The sequence below is a fragment of the Prionailurus bengalensis genome, chromosome B1 (genome assembly GCF_016509475.1).
Source record: "Prionailurus bengalensis isolate Pbe53 chromosome B1, Fcat_Pben_1.1_paternal_pri, whole genome shotgun sequence".
NCBI lineage: Eukaryota > Metazoa > Chordata > Mammalia > Carnivora > Felidae > Prionailurus > Prionailurus bengalensis.
This window is the reverse complement of record NC_057344.1, coordinates 119,987,527-120,004,927: the sequence shown is the minus strand read 5'-3', so window position 1 is coordinate 120,004,927 and position 17,401 is coordinate 119,987,527. Positions and strand designations below refer to the sequence as shown.

Genomic DNA, 17,401 nt, shown 5'->3' with positions numbered 1-17,401 from the left:
CCATCTGAAGGTATATAACCAGTCACTCTTCACAGTCCCAGTGCAGCTCTTTCTGCCCTGTCCCTGTGCCTTAATAAAATCACCTTTTTGCACTAAAGACATCTTCAAGAATTCTTTCTTGGTTGTCAGCTCTGAACCTCACCATCACCCCAAAACCCCAAAACTAATATGTGAATGTATCATTGAAGCCACATAATTATAAAAACCTCAGTACCAGGGTTAATTAAAATTTATGTGTGAATAAATATATTTAATATAGATTGGTACATATGTTTATTAATGTTGAGTCTGTTTTCAGATTTTTGTAACTTTATCATGGAATTTTATAACGTGTTAGGGATACTGGCTCTAACACAGTGTATGCCATTTTATTAGCTTAATTAAATTGTAAATGTTGTAGTCCAGATTTTATGTTCAGAATGTATGTTTACATATTCTGCTTGTAATAGGTGATTTGGAAACCAAGTCAACCAAATGTTACTTCACATGGTTCGCATAAAAATTAAATTACTCCTCTCTATGCTTTGTTCAAAATCTCATTTTATGACCAAGACAAGTTGATGTGGTTTAGGGAACTGTTTTATGCTAAGAACATCATTTCGACCTTAAATTAAGATGGTGTTTGGAGTGCCTGGGTGGCTGAGTCGGTTAATGGCTCAAGTCATGATCTCGCTGTTCATGAGTTTGAGCCCCACATCAGGCTCTGTGCAGAGCCAGGAGCCTGCTTCAGATTCTGTCTCCATGTCTTTCTGTCCCTCCCCCACTTGTGCACACTCTCTCTGTCTCTCTCAAATATAAGTAAATGTTAAATTTTTTTTTTTAAGCTGGTGTTTGGTATATAGTAAACCATGCACAAATGTTTGAGCTAAAAATACATTTGAGCATTTTCACATAAGAACTTGTATACATGAATCTTCAGAGTAACATTATAATAGCTAAAAAGTGGATACGACCAAAAGTCCCACCAGCTGATAAGTGGATAAATAAAATGTGGTATATCCTTATTATGGAATAGTATTAATAAGAAAGAACAGGGGCGCTTGGGTGGCTCAGTTGGTTAAGCGTCCAACTTCTCACGTCATGATCTCACGGTTTGTGAGTTCAAGCCCCCCCACCCCCCACCATTGGGCTCTGTGCTGACAGCTTAGAGCCTAGAGCCTGCTTCAGATTCTCTCTCTCTCTCTCTCTCTCTCTCTCTCTCTCTCTCTCTCTCCCCCTCCCTACTTGCTTTCTCTCTCTCTCTCTCTCTCTCAAATAAGTAGAAACATTAAAAAAAAGAACAAAATACCGATACGTATTTCAACATGTGTCTTGAGGCTTGAAAATGTGAAGTGAAAAAACCCAGAAACAAAGGCAACATATTTTATCATTCCATTTATAGGAAATTGCTAGAAAAGGTAAATAGAGACAAAGTAGATTACTGGCTGCAAGGGGCTAGGGGCAGGGGGAATGGGGAGTGACTGCTAAATGAGTATAGGGTCTTGGGGGGAGGTGATGAAATATGTTGAAATTGGATAATGATGACGGTTATGCAACTCTATAGATATGCTGTAACGCACGGAATTGTAGACTTCAAAAGAATTTTATGGTATGTGAATTATTTCAATGTAGATTTTTAAAAAGAAATTAGACGGGCGTCTGGGTGGCTCAGTCGGTTAAATGTCTGTCCAACTCTTGATTTCAGCTCAGGTCATGATCTCAAGGTTTGTGAGTTCAAGCCTCACACTCTCGGTGTGGAGACTGCGTGGGATTCTTTCTCTCTTCTTCTCTCTCTACCCCTCCCCTGCTTGTGCACATGCTCTCTCTCTCAAAATAAATAACATTTTAAAAAATAATAAAAATATTAATTAGAACCAAATGTGAAATCACTCTGAAAGCTTATTACTAAATATTTTTCAATATCTCAGCGCCTCTCAGATTACTGATGATAAATGAGATACAGCAGCCTTGTATAAGGTGAAAAACTTAGTCAACAAGCGGTTTTTCCTTCAATACAGTGTAATTTAGATTAGATTTTAATATAATAATAAGCCTTTGCTGTTAGTTTTTAATTTGGTGGTATTTTCATCAATCTTATTTAATAAAACAGTGATTAAAAATTAATTTATAATTAATTTTGTATTTCCTTGAAATACATTGTATTGCCTTGAAAATAAAACTTCATAATTGTGGCCAGAAATTACAAATAGTCTAAATAGATAAAAATTTTTCTTTAAAATTTCAAATGAAATCAAGTTAGGTTGAAAATTGGGTAAATCGTCTAGATAAGGATTTTGAGGATTAGGTAGTATCAAATAAGAACACTAAAACAGTTTAGTAACAAGTTTGATGTCCTTATTGAAAGGAAACAATCCATGGATTGGGGAACATACTGCCCCCACTTCTGAGAGGATTTTGAGCAGGAGCCAGTTTTACAAAGTATTAGAGCAGCAAGATGAAAATGGCATGATTGGCTAGGAGGTTGGGGATTTCCTTGTAAGGCTAACAGGTCCTGTGTTCTAGGGTAAGGTAAGCTAGAGCTAGAGCTGACTTGAAGGATTGTGATTGGCGTATGCTAGGTTTCCCTGACAGGTGTTTTTCGTAAATGCAGACTGGTTTAGGTTTACATTTGTGATGTGGGCTGGGCCACTGAGGTGGCCTCCATTTTGTGGATCCCAGTACACAAATTAACTTTATCAGTAGTTAAAATATGTAATTTGAATTAATATTAACTTCCCAACAATAACTATAATCTTTGTTGCTTCAATAACAATGTAAAAAATCTAAAGGCAACAGCTGTTTTTGTAAATGCAGACTGGCTTAGGTTTACATTTGTGACGTGGGCCAGGCCACTTAGGTAGGCCTCCATTTTGTGGATCCTAGTATACAAATTACAAATTAACTTTATCAGTACTTAAAATATATAATTTGAATTAATATTACTTCCCAACAATAACTATAATCTTTGTTGCTTCAATAACAATGTAAAAAATGCAAAGGAAACAGAGATAGAGTGTGATTTAGACCAGAAATGATCAGTGTTTACAGTATTGGATTTGATTATTTAAATAAATCTATGTGAGAATTCTTTAAGAAGTTAATACACTCTTATTAAAGAATCATGCTGTGCATAGTGGTTCTGATGGATCTGATCTATATCATATCTAAGTGACTTAATGGAGCCACTTATGTGAGACTTTTAGGTTTTAACACACATTATCTAGTACCTGTTGATTTTTCATTGCACAGAAACAGTGACTTAACATGGCACTAAAAGAATGAAACTTATTAAGAAACATTTCATTACATCTAAAAAAAACCTTAAAGAATTTAAAGAATTTGGCTTATTTGGTGTTGAAGAAATATGACAGTTTCAGAGATATCCCATCATCAAAGCGTATTTAATCTCAAAAGTTAACAATAATGAGATTGGGCTTTACCATATACATACTTTGTAAGAGAACAGTATGAGACAGGTTTTCCATAGAAAAGTGGGAAGAAAAATGTCAAAGGCAAATTATTCTTAAGGAAACAAGAAATAAGGATATATTTTTTTTCTTTCTCCTCTTTGTTCAAGCACTGTAAGATCTCCTGCCTTAGAGCACAGAATTCCAGCTACTACCATGGTGGTTCAGTTTTATACAACTTCATTGCCATTTCTGTACTTGCTAGCTTGAAATTTAGTCACTGTAACATTGTTCATATGATAGTACATTCTGCCTTCCAAAAGCCTTCTTATTTATAGCTTTAAAAAAACATCCATTTATATTATGGGACTGCTTTTGATGTAGGTTGAGGCAAGACTGAGACTCCTACAGTTTGTCCGTCAGTGATATTTGGATTTGACTGGGCCAAGTGGGGAGGTTTCTCCCTAAGTGAAGGTTTAGGCTGAAGAATGTTAATGCAATAGAGATCTATTGATAAATTACTCCCATATTCCTGTTAACTTTTAAAAATATATTGAATGCCTATTATATGCAAGGCACTGAGCTAGATGTTGAAGATACATAGATGAAAGATCCAGATGTCACCTTTAAGAAAGTCTTTTAATTGGGGAGACCATTAAGGATCAGATAGTCACCATAATGTGATGACATAAATGCATGCATAGAGTAATTTTAATGTATCTAATTTAACTGGGGGTGTTCAGGGAAAATGTCTATATGTAAGAGAATTGTTTTTAAACAAAATCATAGCTGGGGGGCGGGAAACAGAGGAAGTCACCTACACAGAGGGAACAATGCAAAGTCTCAGAGAACTTGACCTGGTAAGTTTTGGAAACTACAAGTTTGGCAAGTGCTCTAAGGGGTTTGGGGAGGGCAGAGGAAAGAATGAATGAGAAGGGGGGGCGCCTGGGTGGCTCAGTCGGTTAAGCGTCCGACTTCGGCTCAGGTCATGATCTCGCGGTTTGTGAGTTTGAGTCCTGCGTTGGGCTGTATGCTGACAGCTCAGAGCCTGAAGGCTGCTTTGGATTCTGTGTCTCGCTCTCTCTCTGCGCCTCGCCTGCTCACACTCTGTCTCTCTCTGTCTCAAAAATAAATAAAACATTAAAAAAAAAAAACCTTAAAAAGAATGAATGAGGAGACAAAACAGTTGAAAGATAAGGCTGGATATATTGAGTGCCTTAACATATCATGGTAATGAATTCAGATTCTATTCTGAAGGGTAAGGGATGGGAGAATTGAATTTTAACATAAAAAAGTCTTGGTCTTTTAATCACAAAAAGATAACTATGAGAGCAATGTGAAATATGTAACTAAAGTTACATATTTGCTGCAATGGGGTGGAGAACTAGAGGCAAAGAGACCACTTGGGATGCTATTGAAATATCTAGATGAGATGTGATTGTGGGAAAGACCTAAAATAGAGTATTTGCACTAAGGACCCATAGTACATTTAGTGTGTTTACTAGGCAGAGCTTACCTAAAGAAAAAAAACAAATTTTTGAGTTTCCTCCAGTTATCTTTATAACTCTTAATATGAACTCTTTATGCTCTTACCTCTTCATCTTGAAACTAAAATTTATATACTAAATGTAGAGAAATATAAACTAATAAAATTAGTATCTATGTGCTACTTGATTTTTTTTCTTTTTACTTTTTGCAAAAATTGCTTCTTGAAACAGAAATACAGATCTGCCACAGTTTAGGTTCTTCTAAATTTGGCCTGTCTGTACTAACTGTTGTGTTCCGTATATGATGGCCAGTTTTCTCTACTAGACCTTTAAGAGATCTTGTTCATTCTTTCACTGATGTCATTTGACTTTCATATGGCCAGAAAGAAGCATTTATTACCTATTTCTGTTCTCATTTGCCTGAGACACAAGTGCTATTACACAGTACCAACAAGATCATAAAATCTGAACACAGCACAGGCTCTGGAATCACATGGCAGTATTTAGTTATAAGTGGCAATCAGGGTGATTTGGACTATGATTATATTATTATAGATTAATGAAATAAATCACAAAATGGGAAAAGTCTGGTAAAGAATTCAAAGATTCTAGTTTGAGAAAAACTGGTGTAGAGGTTATAAAAATCCTTTTGTCACATCTAAAGTCACATTTGTTGAGTCTGACTTTGTGACTCTGAGTAAAGTCAAGAAATGCTAGACAGGTAGGACAGATAAATAACTTGATTTTAAAGTGAAAGGGGTGCTGGTTGGCTCAGTTGGTTAAGTATCCAACTCGTGATTTTGGCTCAGGTCACGATCTCACTGTGTGTGAGTTCAAGTCTGGAGTTGGGCTCTGTGCTACAGTGGGGAGCCTGCTTGGGAGTCTCTGTCCCTCCCCTGCTTGCACACGAGCATTCTCTCTCTCTCTCTCTCTCTCAAAATAAATAAATAAACTTTTAAAAAGTTTAGGGAAAGTAAAAGGAGAAAGAAAGGGCTTAGGTACATTTTAAGGTTCATTCCTGTTCTGGAACTAAGAACACAATATGCAATAGGAAAGTAATTCTGTCTCCAGGATTACTATTAGGGCCATTCTCTAAATCCAACCTCTGTATATGTTTTATGTTACTATGAGAAAATATTCTATAGAGTTTCAAGTTGATATAGCAGGAGTGATCTCTGCCCATCAAAATGAGGCATCCTACCTTTCTGTTTTGTTAGTAAGTAAGTCTCCTACCTTCAAGTAACAGGAGTTAGTTACTTCCTATAACTTAGGGCAAGAACTCAAACAGATCAGGAATAATTGGACTGAAGGTAAAATCATATTGAGTGGTTGGATGAAAGCTTTAGAAAGTTGGAGATTGGTAGCCAACGAATCTATATTTAACCTTAGACGTCACTGTATGGTTTGGGTTGGCTCTGGGACCCCCTTCTTTTCTTTTTTTTTTAGTGCCAGATTGGTTTACCCACATTTTTCTCCCCTGCTATTATCAATTGCTCCCTAACAGAAACCAACAAGCTTTCTTTTTCTGTCCTCACTTGGGGAAGAATACAATCTTACGTTATCCTTTTTTTCCTTATACCTTTTTTTCCTGAAGCAAGTATGCACCCTGTTAAGTTTTCATAATGGTTTTAATTCTGGTAATAGAATGTTAGTATTTATATATGATTATAAGCAAGTATGAAGATCAACAAGAGAGTAGTTGCAGTGATAAAGAACTCTTATTTGAACCTGGTTTCCTTCCTATCATCACTTCCAAGCCCTCACTCAATAGATCAGACTCAATAGAAAAAGTCACAAGATTCAACTGTACTTTAAAGGAAAATTAGAAATAGTTATTGTAATACTGTTGATACAACAAATTACTACAAATTTAGTGGCTTAAAAAAAGTTATCTTAGATATTTGGAGGTCAGAAGTCTGAAATGGGTCCTACTGTTCTAAAATCAAGGTATAAGCAGAGTTGGTTGCTTCCTTGAGATTCTGAGGCAGAATCTCTTTTCTTGCTCTTTCCAACTTCTAGAGGCTGCCGGCACCTTGGTTCATGGTTCCCTTCCATCTTCAAAGCCGGAAGTGGCTGGTTAGTCTTTTTCACATCACATTAATCTGACACACTTGTCTGCATCCTTTCATTTATAAGGATCTTTATGATTATGTTGGGCCTACATGGATAATCGAGGAAAATCTACCTACTTGAAGGCCAGATGATTAGCTACCTTAATTCCATCCACAACCTTAATTCCCCCTTGCTATATAACATAACATATTCAACGGTTCCAGGGAAACTGAGATGTAAACATCTTCAGTGGGAATAGAAGATCATGGGGAGGCATTATTCTGGCTACTACAACTATTTATAATTCCTTGGGTACTCAAATTTAAAAGCAACTTTTCCCTTCCTTCCATCAGTTCCTACTTTGTTCTTCTAAATATATTTGACTACTACTCAAAATATGAAGTGTGAAATGGTACAGAAAGTTAAATATACTAAAGGTTAGGAACTTGTCAACTACATTTTGTCACTGATGACTCAGTTTTATTGAGGTAGTGTTGACAATAATTTATATTTAAGCGTGTTGTGAAGTAAATGGAAAATGAAAAAGTGCAGAGCAGGGCCATGAGAAGAAATTAGAAGATAGAGTATTAGTTTAGAGTAACTCAGGGTCAAAGGAGGATATTTTTTTAGAATGGGAGAGGTTTGAGTATATTTATAGCCTGGAGGAAATCCTGAGAGAGATGAGATATAGAACAGAGAGATTAATAGATGAAGTCATTTTCTTCACAAGAGATGACTGTGGGTCAAAAAATTGAGTATTTGATTTTGAACAATGGGTAAACATCAGACTCTAGAGGGAAGAAGATTAGAATGGGTAAAAACAAAGATAATTTTAAATGGAAAGAGGCAGGAAGTTGACCATTAATACTCAGTTTTCTCAACTTAATTGGAAGGAGGGCTTCATCCATTCATCTATTGATGAACACTCAAGTGCTTCCATATCTTAGCTATTGTATATAATGCTACAATAAACACAGCGTTGTGTAATATTTTCAAATTAGTGTTTTTATTTTCCTGAGTAAATACCCAGAAGTGGAATTACTGCATCATATGGTATTTCTATTTTTAATTTTTGGAGAACTCTCCATACTGTTTTCCATAGTTGTTGTACCAATTTACATTCCCACCAAGAAAATGGTTCCCTGTGGTGCCTGGGTGGCTCTGTCAGTTAAGCATCTGACTCATGGTTTCAGCTGAGGTCATGATCTTGAGGTTCGTGAGTTCGAGTCCCACATCAGACTCTAAGTTGGCAGTGTGGAGCCTGTTTGGGATTCTCTCTCTACTTTGTTTCTGCCCGCCCCCCCTCCTCCCCTGCCACTCGCAGAGTACCAACAAGATTATAAACCTAAACTTGTCTCTCTCAAAATCAAATTAACTTTAAAAATCCTTAAAAAAATTAAAAAAAGAAATTCGTCCCCTTTTTTCCACATTTTTGCCAATGCTTATTATTTCTTGTCTTTTTGATACTAGCCATTCTGACTGCTGTGAGTTGATGTCTTACTGTGGTTTTGATTTGCATTTCCTTGATGATTATTGATGTTGAGCATCTTTTCATATGTCTATTGGCCATCTGTATGTCTTCAGCAAAGTGCCTATTCAGGTCCTCTATTTTTAAATTTTATTATTATTTTTACTATTATTATGTTGAATTGTTTGCGTTCTTTTTACATTTTGGATATTAACTCCTTCGCAGATATGTCATTTACAAATATCTTCTCTCATTCAGTAGGTTGCCTTTTTGTCTTCTTGGTGGTTTCCTTTGCTTTACAAAAGCTTTTTAGTTTGATGTAGTACAAGTTGTTTATTTTTGCTTTTGTTTCTCTTGCCTGAGGAGACAGATCCAGAAAAATATTGTTTAAGTCCGAGTTTACTACCTATGGTTTCTTTTAGGAATTTTATGATTTCAGGTCTTATGTTTAGGTCTTTAATCCATTTTGCATTATTTTTGTGTATATTGTTAAGAAAGTGGTCCAGTTCCATTCTTTTGCATTTAACTGTCCAGTTTTCCCAACACCATTTATTGAAGAGGCTATCTTTTCCCCAGTGTATATTTTTGCCTCCTTTGTTTTAGATTAACTGACCATATAAGTGTGGATTTATTTCTGGGCTCTATTTCTCTCTATTGATTCTCTGTGTTCATTTTTGTGCTAGTACCATATTCTTTTGATTATTATAGCTTTGTAGTACAGTTTGAAACTGGGATTGTGATACCTCTGGCTTTGTTCTTTTTTCTCAAGATTACTTTGGCTATTTGAGGTCTTTTGTGGTTACACCCAAATTTAAGGATTGTTTGTTCTAGTTCTGTAAAAAATACTGCTGGTATTTTGATAGAGATATCATTGAATCTGTAGATTGCTTTGGAAAGTATGGGTATTTTAACAATATTAATTCTTCCAATCCATGAGCACAGAACATCTTTCTATTTATTTGTGCCTTATCCAGTTTCTTTCATTGGTGTCTTGTAATTTGCAGAGTACACTTCTTTTATCTCCTTGGTTAAATTCATTCTTTGGTATTTTATTCTTTTTTTGATGCAGTTGTCAGTGGGATTGTTTTCTTAATTTGTCTTTCTCATAGTTTGTTCTAAGTGTATAGAAATGTGGCAGATTTCTGTATATTGGTTCTGTATCCAGCAACTTTACTGACTCCATTTATTAGTTCTAATAGTGTTTTGGTGAAGTCTTTACGGTTTTCAATATGTAGTGTCAGGTCATCTGCAAATAGTGAAAGTTTTACTTCTTCCTTACCAATTTGGATACCTTTTATTTATTTTTCTTATCTGATTGCTGTGGCTAGGACTTGTAGTATTATGTTGAATAAATGTGGTGAGAGTGGACATCCTTGTCTTGTTCCTAATCTTAGAGGAACGCTTTTAGCCTTTCACTGCTGAGTATGATGTTAGATGTGGATTTTTCCAATATGGCATTTATTTTGTTGATGTGTGTTCTCTCTAAACTCACTTTGTTGAGAGTGTTTATAATGAATAGATGTTGAGTTTTGACCAGGGCTTTTTCTGCATTTTTTGAAATGATCATGATTTTTATCCTTCATATTGTTAATGTGGTATATCATGTTGATTGATTTGCAGGTATTGAACCTGTAATCCCCAAAATAAATCCTACTTGATTGTGGTGAATGGTCCTTTTAACATATTGTTGAATTTGGTTTGTTAAATTTTGTTGAGGATTTTTGCATCTATGTTCATTAGGAATATTGGTCTGTACTTCTTTTTTTGTAGTGTCTTTGGTTTTGTTACCAGGATGATTGTTGCTTCATAGAATAAATTTGGAAGCATTCAATCCTCATCTATATTTTGGAATAGTTTGAGAAGGATAGGCATCAGTTCTTTGAATGTTTGGTAGAACTCAGGGCACCTGGGTGGCTCAGTGGGTTAAGCATCGGACTCTTCGTTTTGGCTCAGGTCATGATCTTACTGTTCATTAGTTCAAGCCCCACATCAGGCTCCGTGCCGACAGGGCAGAACCTGCTTGGGATTCTTTCTCTCCCTCTCCGCCCCTTCCCCACTCGTGTGCACATGTGCGTATGTGCTGTCTTTCAAAATAAATAAATAAACTTTAAATGTTTGGTAGAATTCACCTGTGAAGCCATTTGATCCTGGGCTTTTGTTTGTTGGGAATTTTTTTTATTACTGATCCCATTTTCTTAGTAGTAATCAGATTTTCTCCTCCTTCAGTCTCAGGAGACTGTATGTTTCTAGTAATTTATCCATTTCTTCTAGGTTGTCCAATTTGTTGGCATATAATTTTTCATAGTAGTCTCAATCCTTTGTAGTTATGTGGTGTCAGTTGAAACATCCCCTTTGTTTCTGATACTGAGTTCTTTCTCTTTTTTTCTTGATGAGTCTGGCTAAAGGTTTATCAATTTTAGCTTTTCAGAGAACCAGCTCTTTCTTATTTAAAAAAAAAAATTTTTTTTTTTGACATTTATTTATTTTTGAGACAGAGACAGAGCATGAACGGGGGAGGGTCAGAGAGAGAGGGAGACACAGAATCGGAAACAGGGTCCAGGCTCTGAGCCGTCAGCACAGAGCCCGATGCGGGGCTCAAACTCACGGACCGCGAGATCATGACCTGAGCTGAAGTCAGACGCTTAACCGACTGAGCCACCCAGGCGCCCCCAGCTCTTTCTTTATAATTGATCTACTACCATTACTATGTGTTTGCTTTTACAAGTGGAATTTTTTCCTTTTACAATTTTCTTCTAGTTGTGGCCTTTTCTTATTTGCTTATGGAATTCCCTTTAACATTTCTTGTAAGGCTGGTTTAGTGGTGCTGAACTTTGTATCTGAGAAACTCTTTATCTCTCCTTCAATTCTGAATGATAACCTTGCCCAGTAGAGTCTTCGTGGTTATAGGTTTTTTCCTTTGAGCACTTTGAATATATAGTGCTGCTCCCTTCTGGCCTGCAAATTTTTGCTGACAAACCAAGTAATAGGCTTATGAGGTTTCCCTGGTATGTAACTATTTGCTTTTCTCTTGCTGCTTTTAAGATTCTCTGTTTTTAATTTTGGACATTTTATTTATTTATTTGAGAGAGAGTGCATGCATGTGCCTGAGTGGGTGAGGAACAGAGGAAGAGGGAGACAGATAATATTAAGCAGGCTCCATGCCAGCATATAGTCCAGTGCAGGGTTCAGTCTCATGACTCTGAGATCATGATCTGAGCTGACATCAAGAGTCAGACGCTTAACTTACTGAGCCAGCCAGGTGTCCCAAATTTTGGACATTTTAATTATGTGTCTTGGTGTGGACTGCCTTGCGCTCACTTGTTTGAGGTTCTCTGTATAGCCTAGACCTGGGTGTCTGTTTTCATCCCCCTTAAACTTAAGGAGGCTTTCAGCTGTTGTTTTCTCAAATTGTTTTCTGCCCCTTTCTCTTTTTTGGGGCCTGTATAATATGAATGTTAGTATACTTGATGTTGTCCTAGAAGTCCATTAACCTGTCTTTTTTTTTTCTTAAATCTTTTTTGTTTGTACTGTTCGGCTTGGGTGCTTTCCATTACTCTGTCTTCCAGATCATGGATCCATTTTTCTGTATTCTCTAATCTGCTGTTGATTCCCTCTAGTGTATTTTTCATTTCAGTTATTGTATTCTTTAGCTCTGATTTTTTTTTGAAGTTTTTGTTAAAGTTCTCACTGAGCTCATATACTTCTCTCAAATCTGGTTAGCATCTTTATGAGCATTATTTTGAACTCTTTATTAGACAGATTCCTTATCTCTATTTTGTTTAGTTCTCTTTCTCAGGTTTTGTCTTATTCTTTTGTTTGGAACATATTCCTCTGTCTCCTGATCTTGAAAGTAGTGGCCTTATGTTGAAGGTGTCCTGTGGGGCCCAGTAGCACAATCCTCTCTGGTCACCAGAACCAGGTAATCCAAGGATGTCCCCTCTGTGGACTGCATTCACCCTCCTGTTGTGACTTGGCATGACTGCTGCAGGCATGCTAGTGGGCAGGTCTGGCCTCCAGCCTGGCTGGCTGCAGTGATTAGCCATGACTACTTATGGGTGTACTGGTTGGTAGGGGTGGACCCCTGTGCAGCTATGAGATCTGGCTGTAGTGGGTGTGCTGGTAGATAGGGTTAGTTCCAGTGTAGAAGTCTAAGAGTCTCACCTCCACCTTTGGTGGGCATGCTGGTGGGTGGGGCTAGCACTCCACCTCCCTGGGGCAGAAGTTGCTCTGGAAGGGCATTGGTAGCTGGTGAAGCATGTGACTTGATCTAGGGGTTGTGAGTTCAAGCCCCATGTTGGGTATAGAGTTACCCAAATAAAATCTTAAAAACCAACCACCAACCAACCAACCAATTAACAAACCCCAAAAAACAACTGAGGCTGCTTGCCAGGTGTGGTGCAGATTGGACCGGACAGGTCTGTAGGGAAATGCTGGGGAGGAGCAAGTAGTGTTCTCAGGACAGATGGAGAGTATCAGAACGGGCTCACACAACCGTCGTCCAGCTAAGCTGAAAGAGGGCAAGAAAAATGGTGCCCACCAGTACTGCCCTGCCCCTCCAGAACACCCTAAAATTAGATTTCCTTCATGTATAACCCAGGTGCTTTCCGAACTGCTGCCCCTGTGCTGGGTCTCAGACTAAGTGATCTAGTGCTCTGGCCTTATGAGTGGCGTCTTTGTTTCTTATTGCCTTCTGGCTCTCTTAGAGTTATGGTAAGTCCTACTGATCTTCAAAGGCATATTTTATGGGGATTTATCTTCCCTGTGCAGGTCCCCACAGCCAGAGGTGCCTGATGTGGAGCCTGATCTCTTCGTTCCTTAGAGAGGAACTCCTATGATATCCCTCCTACTTGTGGGTTGCCAGGCCAGGGGTTTTGGTTCTTGACTGAGTCTCTGCCCCTCCTACTGTAATGAATGTGGCTTTTTCTTTATATCAGTAGCTGTGGAAAAGTTGTTCTGCTAGTCTTCAGGTTGTTTTCAGAGTGAGTTATATTAAATGTAGTTGCAGTGTGGGTGTGTCTGGCGGGGGTGGGGGGTGGAGGTGAGCTCAGGATCCTTCTGTTCTTCCATCTTCCTTGCAATCGGTACCTTTCTTAGTGTAAAATCAATAGCAGTTCTCAAAAATTAATAGTCCCACCTCAAGAAACTCAGATGACAGAATAAATGTTTATGTGCCACGTGAGAGAGGGAGTGCAGAAAGAAGCGAAAGTGCATTTTATTTATTATTTTTATTCCTTTAAATATTTTTTGTTTTTGAGGGAGAGAGAAAGCACAAGCCAAGGAAGGGCAGAGAGAGAGAGAGAGAGAGAGAGAGAGAGAGAGAGAATCTGAAGCAGACTCCAGGCTCTGAGCTGTCAGTACAGAGCTGGACGAGGGGCTGGAACCCACAAACGATCATAAGATCATAACCTGAGCTGAAGTCGGACCCTTAACTGACCGAGCCACCCAGGTGCCCCATGAAAGAATCATTTTAAATTTAATCAAGATCCATTTGGCAGATATTTATTGAGCAACTGCTATGCATTAGCTTCTGGGCTTAGCTTGTAGAAAACTTAGGAGGTGATTTTCATACTTTTTCCCCTCTGGAGCCCTTAAGTCTATAAAACAAAGAAGCTGCCTGACTTGGAGGCTAGAGCCTTGCCTACTGAGAATCTTTATCATTTTCCCTCCATTTCCAATCCTCACACCCAGTCAGGATACCTCAGATGGTTCTGTGAGTATCCCTCCCTAGTGTTCACTAAACAGAATCTGAAAAACCAATTGTCTAATAAATATTAATACCAAAGCCTCACTATAATAGTTATGAGAAATAAATAATATAAAATATAGCAGAGATAAGTATAAAATGTGTAAAGAAGTGTAAAGTATAAAGATGAAGAGAATCTGGCTTAACAGCAGACATGTGATAAAAACCTGAGCATTTCAGTTGCTCAACTTCTCCGTATAAGCCAGCAATGTGGTCAGGGCTTGCCTAAAGAACCTATACAGTTTTACTCCCAAAGATAGAAATGTATTGTCCAGCACAAAGCATTTGCCTTTTCCTCATCTTCACTGGCCAGACGATAGTTTTAAAAATTTTTATGGGGCGCCTGGGTGGCTTAGTCGGTTAAGCGTCCAACTTTGGCTCAGGTCATGATCTTGCGGTTCGTGAGTTTCAGCCCTGTGTCAGGCTCTGCTGACAGCTCAGAGCCTGGAACCTGCTTCAGATTCTGTGTCTCCCTCTTTCTCTGCCCCTCCCCTGCTCACGCTCAGCTCACAGCTGTCTCTGGCTGTCAAAAATAAATAAATGTTAAAAAAATTAAAAGTTTATTATAGCTTTATTGAAATATAATTGACATACAGTATATCACATATATTTAAAGTACACAATTTGGTAATTTGACACCCATGAAACAATCACCAAAATCAAGATAATAAACATATGCCTCACTACAAGTGTCTGTGTAGTCCTTTGTAAACCCTTTCTCTTCCCCCAACCCAACCCCTCTTCCTTGCACCCACTTGAAGCCAATGATCATTTTGTCCTATAGCTTAGTTGGCATTTTCTATAATTTTATTTAAATAGAATCAAACAGCATGCCCTCCGTGACTTTTTTCACTCAGCATAATTATTTTGAGATTTACCTATGTTGTGTCACTCAACAGTTTTTTGTTTTTTTTTACTACTGAGTAGTATTCTTTGTATGGATATGCCACAATTTCTATATCCATTCACCCATCGGTGGACATTCTGGTTGTTTCCAGTTTTTGTCTATAACAAATACTCTTGTATAAGTGTTTGTATGGACATAGGTTTTCTTTTTGGTAAATAGGTAGGAATGGAATAGGTGGATTATGATAGGTATACATTTACCTTTTTAAGAAACTGCCAAGCTGTTTTCCAAGTGGTTGTACCATTTTACATTCTCACTAGTTATATACTGAGAATTCCAATTCCCCCTGACCTGTTATGACCAGTCTTTTTAATCAGCCATTCTAATAGGTATGTAGTGGTATAGCTCATTGTTATTTTAATTTGCATTTACCTAGTGACTAATGATGTTCAGCATCTTTTAATGTGCTGTTTTGCTGTCTATATTTCTTCCTTGAGGAAATGTCTCTATTCCCATTGTTCATGGAGTTCCTTTTGTTTGTGTTTATTTACAAGTGACAAATTAAACATTTGCAGCTGGCTCAGAAGATTTTAAAAAGTAATAAAGTCATAACAAGGTATCATATACATGGAGGAATATGAAAAAGGCATGAAGGATTCAACTCATATTAGCTATTGCCTAAGTCACTTCCAAAACTAAGAGTGCAGAAAGCAGTATATGCTAGAGCTGGCTTATACTGCTTTATGAGTACATTTAAACATTTTTAGAAATTTTGCAGGCTGTTAAACACAGCCTTTATGAAGAATTAACTATGTAAGCTGACAATTATGTTAAAATCCAATATATAAGAATAATAAATATTCAAAATTCATTTCCTCATTTTACTATTATCCATGTTTTTGTGGTTATGGTGATCATATCCGTATTATAGAAATATTATAGTTTGATAATATATACCTTCTTCTAATTCTGTGTTCTGTGATGTCCTGTGGTAGCCTGAAATGAGCCACAGTGGGATATTTACCCCAAGAAATTTGCAAACACCATAATCAAAGCTTTTTTTTTTTTTTCTTTCCTGGTGAGCTAGTTGTCAAACATTTACTAGGTCACCTGTAATGACAAGGACCTTCAAACTGCACTGGGTTACTGTCCACGATGAATAATTGAAGCCTTAGTCACATGGAGAACTCACCTTTGTGAAGCACTTAATTCCTTAAGAACAGATTGATATTTTTGCTGCAGGGTAAAGCTTACCGATTTTCCTTGCTGCTCTGTTTTTTTTTTGTTGTTGTTGCTTTTTTCACTTCCAGATTTGGGCATGCCAAAATCTACTGGATAAGAGAGGATGCCAATACATTATTTCTGTAGTCCCAAGTAAAAAATACAAAATATTTTATTTGGAGTAGAACTAGAAGGGCTGTTAAATACAGAAAACTGTAATGGGCAAAAAAAAGCAGGAAAGGCAAACAGCTCTGTATAACCAAATTTCTACTCATGTAAGAATAGGGGAAACTAGACAAAAATGAGAGGGAACAAACAAGGATGTAAGAGGAATGTTTGGTCTAAACCCCCAATCAGCTTTCTAATGGTGGACAAAGCATTTTTTTAAAGTCTAAACTTACTGAAGATGTTGGATGTTACTGGAAATGTAAAGTTACAGATTCAGTAACATACTACAGCAATCCAGAGATAATCAAAATTATGGGGGACAAATTCCTGGGGCACAACATAAAGCTACTGTTATGGTTGAGTGTCCATTACAATTTAATTTTAAAAACAATTAGGAGAAACTAAGGATTTCAGAAGGAACAGAAACCATCTTAAAAGTTCACAGTCTAAATTAAAGGCATATACATTTAAAATATAAAAGAAACAAACATGGCATATGACTTTCAGTAAGACATTTGTTATGTCTCACATGAAATTCAAATTGAAGTTAAAGTGTTTGCCTGACATGAAAAGATGCTCAACATTGCTCATCAGGGAAATACAAATCAAAACCACACTCAGACATCTCCTCACGCCAGTCAGTGGCCAAAATGAACAAATCAAGAGACTATAGATGCTGGAGAGGATGTGGAGAAACGGGAACCCTCTTGCACTGTTGGTGGGAATGCAAATTGGTGCAGCCACTCTGGAAAACAGTGTGGAGGTTCCTCAGAAAATTAAAAATAGACCTACCCTATGACCCAGCAATAGCACTGCTAGGAATTTACCCAAGGGATACAGGAATACTGATGCATAGGGGCACTTGTACCCCAATGTTTATAGCAGCACTCTCAACAATAGCCAAATTATGGAAAGAGCCTAAATGTCCATCAACTGATGAATGGATAAATTGTGGTTTATATACACAATGGAGTACTACGTGGCAATGAGAAAGAATGAAATATGGCCCTTTGTAGCAACGTGGATGGA

General features: G+C 37.4%; 1 long non-coding RNA gene across 2 annotated transcripts in view; it reads right to left on the bottom strand.

Annotated features, from left to right (window-relative positions):
* Positions 1-4,457: 4,457 nt before the first annotated feature.
* Positions 4,458-17,401, bottom strand: part of LOC122477954 — a 38,401-nt gene continuing 25,457 nt past the window's right edge. For both annotated transcript variants that reach the window (XR_006295799.1, XR_006295798.1), the window contains exons 3-4: positions 16,238-16,314; positions 4,458-4,503 (exon numbers count right to left, since the gene is read on the bottom strand). This is a non-coding gene — a long non-coding RNA (uncharacterized LOC122477954). The remainder of the gene's footprint in view (positions 4,504-16,237; positions 16,315-17,401) is intronic.